Raw genomic sequence first — 8,409 nt, forward strand, 5'->3', positions numbered from 1 at the left:
CACTGTTTCATGGGAGAGGGCAAAATGCTTCTTCATTCTCAACAAGAAAAATGGTTATTTTGGACAAAATTTGCTGTGATCAAGTCCAAGAACCAATTTCCTATTTAGGTCATCAGAAAAGGGCTTCAGTGGTGCAGTCTGTATGCTGGCTCTCTGTACGAGGATACATTTCACCCTCAGTGAATGCTCTTTGTTTTCTCAGTTGAGGCCAGTTTTTTATTGCATTCATTAAAAGAAATAACTCTGGCTTGCAAATGCCACTGCCCCTGTCCTTCCCAGCTGGCAAGCCAGCATTACGGTCCTTAAGATTTTAGAAAAGGGGGTAAAATTGAAAGGGGAAGGAAAAGAAAAATGGAAGTTCGGAGGCTAAAGCTGTTGTCACTAACTTGACAGTTGTGCTGTTGCCTGATTCTGATGGGCTTGCAATTTCTTTGGCTGGATCTCTTCCCCATTCCTCTGTATGGCGTCCTAGATGCTGATCAGAAGAGAGAAGGGAAGTTATGTAATGTAAAGATTGTGCTGTGCAGGTGTTGTCCTAGGAAATCTGGGTGTGAAATCTTGTTCCTTTCAGTTCAGTGCTAAAGGTTTCATTCACTGTGCATGAGATTTGGTGATGCTTGTTGTGCTCTCCCTTTCAATGTTGCCTGCTTTAATATAGCTCATTTCAACAGAGTTAGGTCTAAAAACTGAGCTCACTTGTGTTTGTAGGATACATATATGTATGAGCATGTTTGCACGGTGGCGTATCACATGATAGAGCACATTTCTTGCTAACATTTCTGGGGAAAGAATGGGGAGGATTATATAACACTGAAGCCTGAAGAGCTGTTTTGAGTTTATGTTGGGTTTTGTTTTGGTTTGCTTTTTGTTTTACTCACGGGGGATCAAAAATAAAACTTCAGAGAGGAATTGCCCCCAGACTGTGGGATGTTTGAAATCAGTAATAGATTAGTGTCCAGAATTTATTTGCAGCTCACTCTCAGTATGCAACAGTGAGGAAAATAGCTTTGACATTGAATGGGGCAGATTAGGAAAGTTCTGCTGTCATCTTTTAAAAATTAAATTTGAGCAAGTTTTGATTTGTTTCTTTAATGAGTTGCTGCTACGTTGCGTGTGTCAGTATATGTAGCTATATGGTTTGTTATTATGAGGTCAAATCCTGACAACTCACTGCAAAATAGTTTTAATTTATTATTAATATTTTCGTTATTCTCACTTCTCCTGGTTTTGGAGCCTTTATAATTAGATATAATTAAAACCACAGGTTTATCATTCCACTCTAACATTTAAACTCGTATTTATGGTGTAACCCCCGGAGTTTTATTGTCATTCCAACTGTATTTTGAAAAAAAGAAAAAAAAAAAAAAAAGCTTTTTTGCATTTACTCAACTGCTTTGTCTGTAACTACCACATCTTAATCATTTGTTTTGCACAGTAAAATGACATTTTGTTTTACACGGTACGAAGCCTTACAGGTTTCAGAGTAGCTATTTCATATCCCTTAACAAATGAGTGCAAGGGACCTTTTGCCTCGTGCACTTTAAAAACAGCTTTCCTCTTTTGGAACTTGTCTTTCTGCTCCTCCATGCAACAGTCTGAAGTGCTACATGCTGGAGAGCTGATTTGTACAAAAAATGTTGGCTAGCATTATGTAAAACCACCATTTTCCCTTTTGGTGCCTGTGTTCTGGTCCTAGCAGTGCCCTTGTTTTACAGAAATTAACGTTTTCCCCCTCACGGTCATTGATACGTGATGGTGTTTTTCTGTCTTCTTTAATTGTGTTGCTTTTTTTTCTTTTTCCATTAGTATAAGGTTGATTGTTAAAATTAAGTGGCAGAAGGCTTCTTTCCAAGTTATTCAGATATGTTTTTCTTTTTTTTTTTTTTTTCTGTAGAAATATATTTTGCTACTCTCAATTGCCTTTTTCCCCTTCTTCTTTCATTGTAAAATACTCCGGGAAGAGCTTCTTTTAACCAAAAAAAGAAAAAAGTAGAAGAAGAAAAAAAAAAAGGCTACGCTTGACTGATAATGCATTGCTTTGGATGGTGAAACATTATGAAAGTTTAATTTTTAATTAAATCTGAAATACCAATTATAACTGAAAGAGATTTTAACCTGTTTCTTTTCAGACTGCCTGAAGTTACACTGTAGATGCTGAAATCACTGCACCTTAAAAACAAAAAGATTAAGCTGCACTGCATTCTTGTAAGTAAAAGCTTTTCCGGTACCTTTTGTCAGTATTTTTCCTCACTACACATCCAAAGTGTTAGCACAGTAACTGCTCTTGGATAAAGGTCAAAGTCCCCTTGAATAGGATTTAGAAGTTCAAAGGATGTTTTATTTAAAAATTAGAACTAAACTTGAATCTTTCAGATCTTTAATTTCAGACCCCTGAATAGATCTTTCTTTTTCGCTTTGATTTGATTATTATTAGGAATAGTGTGTGTCTGTTGACGTACGGCTCCTGTGGCTTTGTCAGCAAGGATTTCTGCACTTTGGAGTAGAGATAATAGAAAATAGCAGAAGGTTCCTCATAGCATAAAATACAGTTTGCTCTCTTTTTTTGTTGTCGTAATAAAATGTTGTCCCTTGTATAAGAAAAAGATGGAATGTCTTTCTAATGACATCACAGGAGGCTTCGGCTGCTTTAGGACATGGATGAAGGCAGAGATGCCTTATTCATCTGTGCCGCGATACAACAAAACAGTCAAAATAATGTCTTGTGTCTCTCAGTAAGAAAGCAGCCTCTTTCTAAGGGCTTAGTTATTCCATAAATGCAAGGCACATCGTACATCTACCCTTATTTAGAATGTGTTCACTGAATATGTTTGGGTAAATAATTAAGATTTGGAACTTCTGTGGGTGAAGAACAAGTGAGTAAAAGAGGACTTGGAAGTGCTGTAGATTCAGATACTCCAAATTTAACAAAATAATATATGAGTAAAAATCCAAGAGTTTGAAGATAGAAAGAATTGATTTTTTAGTTTGACAGCGCAAAGCTGTGGAGTATGACAAAGCAAAGTCAGTTTGTTTTCTTCTCTGAGATCAAAATGTACAGTCTGTAATGAAATCCAGCGTCTCTTTCCAAAGTGATTCTTTCGTACTTTCAGTATTAAAATATTTTAACTATTCCATTGTTGTTTTTTTTTTTTTTAACTCTCTGTCCCCCCAACTTTTTTTTCCTTCAAATTGTGTTTTAACGATTTAGTTTAAACTAGCTGAAGGGTACAGTACACTGTGGGCAGCTAATGCATGCCCCTTCCAGTGTGGAACACCAAGCATGACTCAGGCAGGCAGATTGTGCCATTCTGGCTCAGCTCCATTGTGTTTTTACATTACTGGGAAGGGCCGTGCCATTGTGTTGCTTAAATATTGTGCATTAACTGCAGGCTGTGGCTAGTGAATTGTATTTAACATTTTCTCCTCATCATGACTGAATATCTGCCATGAGCAGCTTCCCTGGCCATGAGAGGTTAACCTTGCAATTTGAGGGATGACCTGAAGTGGTGAACTTGTTGGGTCCAGCAACAATTCAAACGGAGGTGTTAGGAGCAAGGGGGAAAGTTAGTGGACATTTGTAAATCTCAGAGTACTGAGTATCAAAGTTGTCTGTCTTTTTTTTTTTTGTGTGTGTGTGAATAACCAGGAGAAATTTTATTGGAAACCAATAGTAATTCTCTTTCCATAATGCAACAGCAGAGTGAGAACTGAATTAAAGCATGTTGTTTGAATCCTTGGAATCCAGATAGTCAGTAAGTCCTGGATGCAAATGCCCTAATGCAAAATATCAGGTAGCGATATATGGACCTCATGGATGACACTGGAATGGGCTTTTTCAGTGAAGGAAGAAATGGGAATCTAAGAGGAGGAGTAAGTACACAAGTGCAGAACTCACATGCAGGAAAATAATAATAAAAAAAAAACATGTAAAGAGTGGCAAGCAAATCAAGGCAGAAATACTGTATAGCTTGCTCCAGATAAGAGTAAATCAAGGGCTGAACTGGAAATGGAGCAGGAGATCGTGACTCCATCTCTTTTCTGTTCAATTCTTCTTTATGTTCCCCGAGGTAGAGATCCAAGCATCTAATCTTTGAATTTCTTGTTTCATTTGTTTTATTTCCCCAATAATACCCCATCTGTAAACTCCTAGCTGCTCTTAAATTGCGTAGCCTTGGCATACGGCCTGTAATAGAGACAAATAAGTTGGGGGAACTTGTTATGTATGCAGATGTATGCTGTAAAATGAGACTGTGATTCTTACTATACCTTGTGTTCATGTAACTATAGGAGCACCCTTGTTATAGACAATAATATGCTTTAAGAATTTATTTTCTTTCAGATGTGTGTTTACTGTAATCAGGTGTCTCTAATTCTGAGATCTTTAATGACGTAAACTTTCAAGTATGACTTTCTTGTGTTAACCTGAAAACAGTAAAAAGAAAGAAAGCAAGCTATGCTTTGCTAGTTTTCTATTAGAGATCAGGATTGTTTTAGTTGAAGGGTGGAACCTTGTTTTAGGTAGAGATAACCTTAAAATAAGTCGTTAATAGAAAAAGGGGCCAAATTTTCAGCTGTTATAAAAATATACTTGGCTTAATAAATGGCGCTACAGGAAAATACAGATTCACAACACGTGAACATCTGGCAGGCAGCTGCTCAAGAACACAGCCTTGAAAATGTAGTGCAGGCATGCTCTTAATGGGAAAGGTCTGTGGGCTTGATTCTTTTTATGTTGGGTGGTCAGATCAGCTTTGTACTAAAATTATGTGGATTAATAGGCAAGTAGATCCACTGAGAACCATGAGTCTACTCAAATACTTAACTTTAAAGATGTTCTTAAGTACTTCACTATTTGCAATTAGCCCAAAATAGGATTAAGTCCAGTAAGAGGAGTTAGTTACCTCTGCTGACGTTCAACATGTATTTGATTTTAGAACTGGACAGTGGGGAAAGCACATTTTCTGTGGAAGAAAATAAATTCTGTACTCACAACCTGAAGACTTATACAAGAGATGCACTGAATGTGCTTTGAAAGTAATGGTTTTAGTTACAGCTGTCTGACTCTAGGTGCCATTGGCTGAGGCCAACAGGAACATACAACACGTTAAAAAAAAAAAAACAAAAAACGTTTTTTTCAATTTCAATCTTACATGCCCTTGTGGTCTGATTACTGACCAAGAGGTCTGGAGTTTGAATTTTGGTGAATGCTGGCCCATTGAGTGGCTCTGGACAAATCATTTAACTTCTCTGCATCTTGTTTAGCAGATCAGTTTTTCAATCTGGTTACAACTTCAATACTGATACAGCTCTGTGAACATTTTTGAGTTTGTTTTTGCAAAGCTCTTAGAGGAAAAATAGTAACCATTGTTATCATTAATAAGTGTACTTTGTAGACAAAACACGAGGGACAGAGATACAGTCACTCACAGAGGTGATCTTTCACAACTCACTTGTGCCTTTGTTTAATTCCATCACTCAAAGGTATCAAGGCCAACTCCAATTTATAGAAGTATTTCTCATGTCACTCTCCCCACTGTTGAGTATTTTATTGTTTGTGTTCTCTCTCCATCTGTTTTTTTGCTACTTTCCTCCATGCTGAATTAACCTTGCATACCAAACCTTATTCCCCCCCCCCCCCCTTTTTTTTGTATTATGCAGCAGAGACATTCATATAGCCTCAAAATTACAGAGAACAAATTCATTTTGTCTACTGATTGTTTACTGATGATGTATGGAACAGACAGAAGACAGTTTGAATTTTCATAAGTTCAATTGAGCTTGCAGGCTTAAGGAAAGGAACAGGCAGAACCCAAGCCAATGTGACACAGTAAGCTGGCATCCCAGAGTGCATGCAGCATGTGCAGCGTCAGGATGTCAAGGCTATACAGGGCTTCGTCCGTCAAAGCAGTGCTTTTAAATGAAGGAAGAATTTTGAAGCAACAAACAAGCTACCCCACCATGTTCTTCACAACACAGGGGTCCTCGTGTTTCCTGATGGATACGGGATCTGTCCTTTCCTCCTATACTTTGCTGTTTTAACTAGAATTGTGTGTCTAATGTGAGTGTTGTTGAGCCTTGCACATTCCTAGTTGCTATTCCTCTGACAGAATTTGAACCCTGAATAGTTCACTAAGACCTTTTTGGATGCAGAAATAGTAGCTGTGCTGGAGAAGACATGTTTGAATGTGAAATACGTGTATAAGTATGCTTCTTTGAAGAAATATAAGTGTCTTGGGGCTGGCTGTCACTGAGGAATTGTGTTAGCACTAACAAAGAGAATTAATTTTGCCTTTTCCCCCCTCCTATACCAAGGCATTAATCCAGAAACTCATGGGGATAAATTCTGCCCTGATTTCTACCTGTGGAACCCCAGTGGAAACAGAGAGAGGTCATAAATGTTTGTCAAAGCAAAAATTGTCCTAGTGTTAAAATTTTGAGGAAGTAGAAACTGGTTGATTGTTACCAGGGTCAGGGGTATGAGGCTACATAGAAGCTCTGCATGGCATCGTATGCTTCCAAAAATGTTCTTTTTATTGTATATATTAAGCAGAAAAAAAAAAATCCAGTGAGTGAAAAGTTATAACCAGGAGCACAGTGATTAATTGTTCTTAGTGTCCTCTGGGAGAAAGACCCGAAGAAATCAGTTCAGTGAGCAGTGAAAATTACCAAGGTACATATTAAGAACCATGTTCTGCCTGTGTAGGCAGTAAAACCCTGGGACACACTACCTCTAGGTACTTTGGAAACAGGGGAAGTTTCTTTTTGAAGGAATGGGTTGGAAAACTACCTCAGTAGTGTGCCGTAAGACGGGGCGAGATGAGTTTTGTTATTCTCTTGCATTTCTCTGATTCAGCATACCATTTGGAAATGTTGGTATGTGGCTAGTACATTCCTGATTAATAAAGCTTAATGTTCCCAAAAGATCCCTAGGGTTCTCATTTTTCCATCCTCTCATAACTAAAACCGTACTGTCTCTTCAAAGATTTCAGTGGGCTGCCAGTGTTCTGTTCTGACCCTTCTTTATTTTAAGAGAAAAGACAGGGGAGGGTATCATACACACGCCAAAGGACAGATGTTTGGTTGTTGTGCATCTGTATGGTTTCTTGACAGGCAGTGTATTAATCCTGATTAGATTCAGTTCCTGTTTTTGAAAATTTGGATGAATTGAAACAGTCCAGGTATAGTCTGGTACAAAGGCCCATGACAAAGATTATGGAGATAGTTTAAAGGTGCAAGTATGTAATGGGACTGGAGTAAAGCTTTGTGCAAAAAGCAGTTTCTCAGGAGATAATGAGCTTTCAGTTTTCTGAATTTTCATGCAAACATTCTTGAAAAATATTTTCACTTTATGAAACTGCCAACCTCAGAGTGCAGTTGGCCAGCCTGATAACATTTCTAGTTCTCAGGTTGGTTTTAATCAGTCCTGTTCACAATGTAGCGTAGAGAAGAGTTGGGAATGATTGTCAGTCAAGTCTATCACCTTTTTTGTTGTTATTTTGCAAAAACACTGGGGTCGTGCTTTTTCTAGTTCTGTATGTTGAGACCATCAATTGTAGTGTACAGAAGAATAGAACTCTGACTTTTATTGCATGTGGCAGCTCTTGGTTTTGCAGAATAGTGGCCACAATAGATAAAGATAGGAAAATGGCTTTCTAATGTGTGGTTGTTTTGGTATATAAAGGAGTATGGTTGTGAGTTACTCATATTAAAAAGACATGGGAATATCAGCACTGATTCCCTGAGTAGCACTACTGGAGTAAGTTGTAAAACACTTCAGTATTTCAGTACCTGAAGATGTAGGAGTGGAAAATCTCTAACTCCATTTATCGAAGAACTTGCTGATATAACTTCAAGACAAAGGAGAGACCACAGATCATTGAGCACATATCAAGATTATAAAGACACTATTATAAATATTATAAAGACCAAAGATAAAAAGAGCAACACAGGCCTGGCCTTTTCTGGTTCCTGGTACTCTTATTTTCTTCTATCCAAAATGAGATTCTTCAGCTAAATCAGTATATAACGGGAGGAACTCCACAGAAAAGCATTGTGGTTATTCCATATTTACATCAGTGCCCTTGGGGAGACTCTCACTGAATCATTTTAAATTCCAGCATCTGATGTAGGACAGTCTGATGAATGTAAGATACCAAAAAATTCTGATCTGTTTTCTTCATTAGTGTAAGTGGTCTAGCTCTGAATTTTACGATCGAGTATCTAGTTCTTCTTATTGCCCTCTTTCCCGTCATTGCCCCTGCATCTAAATAATAGATTAGAACAGATTTTAATTTCAGTTGTGTCAAAATTGATCTATTGTTTTCAACAGTTTCCACTGGCACAGAAGAGATCAGAATATTTTTAATTTATTATTTTATTTATTTAAATAAATCATCTGCAGAACTGCAC

At 37.6% G+C, this 8,409-nt stretch overlaps 1 protein-coding gene across 43 annotated transcripts in view; it reads left to right on the forward strand.

Moving 5' to 3' along the window:
* The window catches only part of ZBTB20 (zinc finger and BTB domain containing 20), a 477,629-nt gene that overhangs the window by 135,371 nt on the left and 333,849 nt on the right, over positions 1-8,409 (forward strand). For 38 of the 43 annotated variants that reach the window (XM_046905147.1, XM_046905118.1, XM_040646200.2 and 35 more), the window contains one exon: positions 2,130-2,205. The exons of the other annotated variants lie outside the window; for them this stretch is intronic. The gene's annotated coding sequence lies outside the window, so the exon portion shown is untranslated. The remainder of the gene's footprint in view (positions 1-2,129; positions 2,206-8,409) is intronic. 43 annotated transcript variants of the gene reach the window in all.

Source organism: Gallus gallus, chromosome 1, assembly GCF_016699485.2.
Source record: "Gallus gallus isolate bGalGal1 chromosome 1, bGalGal1.mat.broiler.GRCg7b, whole genome shotgun sequence".
NCBI classification, from domain to species: Eukaryota; Metazoa; Chordata; class Aves; order Galliformes; family Phasianidae; genus Gallus; species Gallus gallus.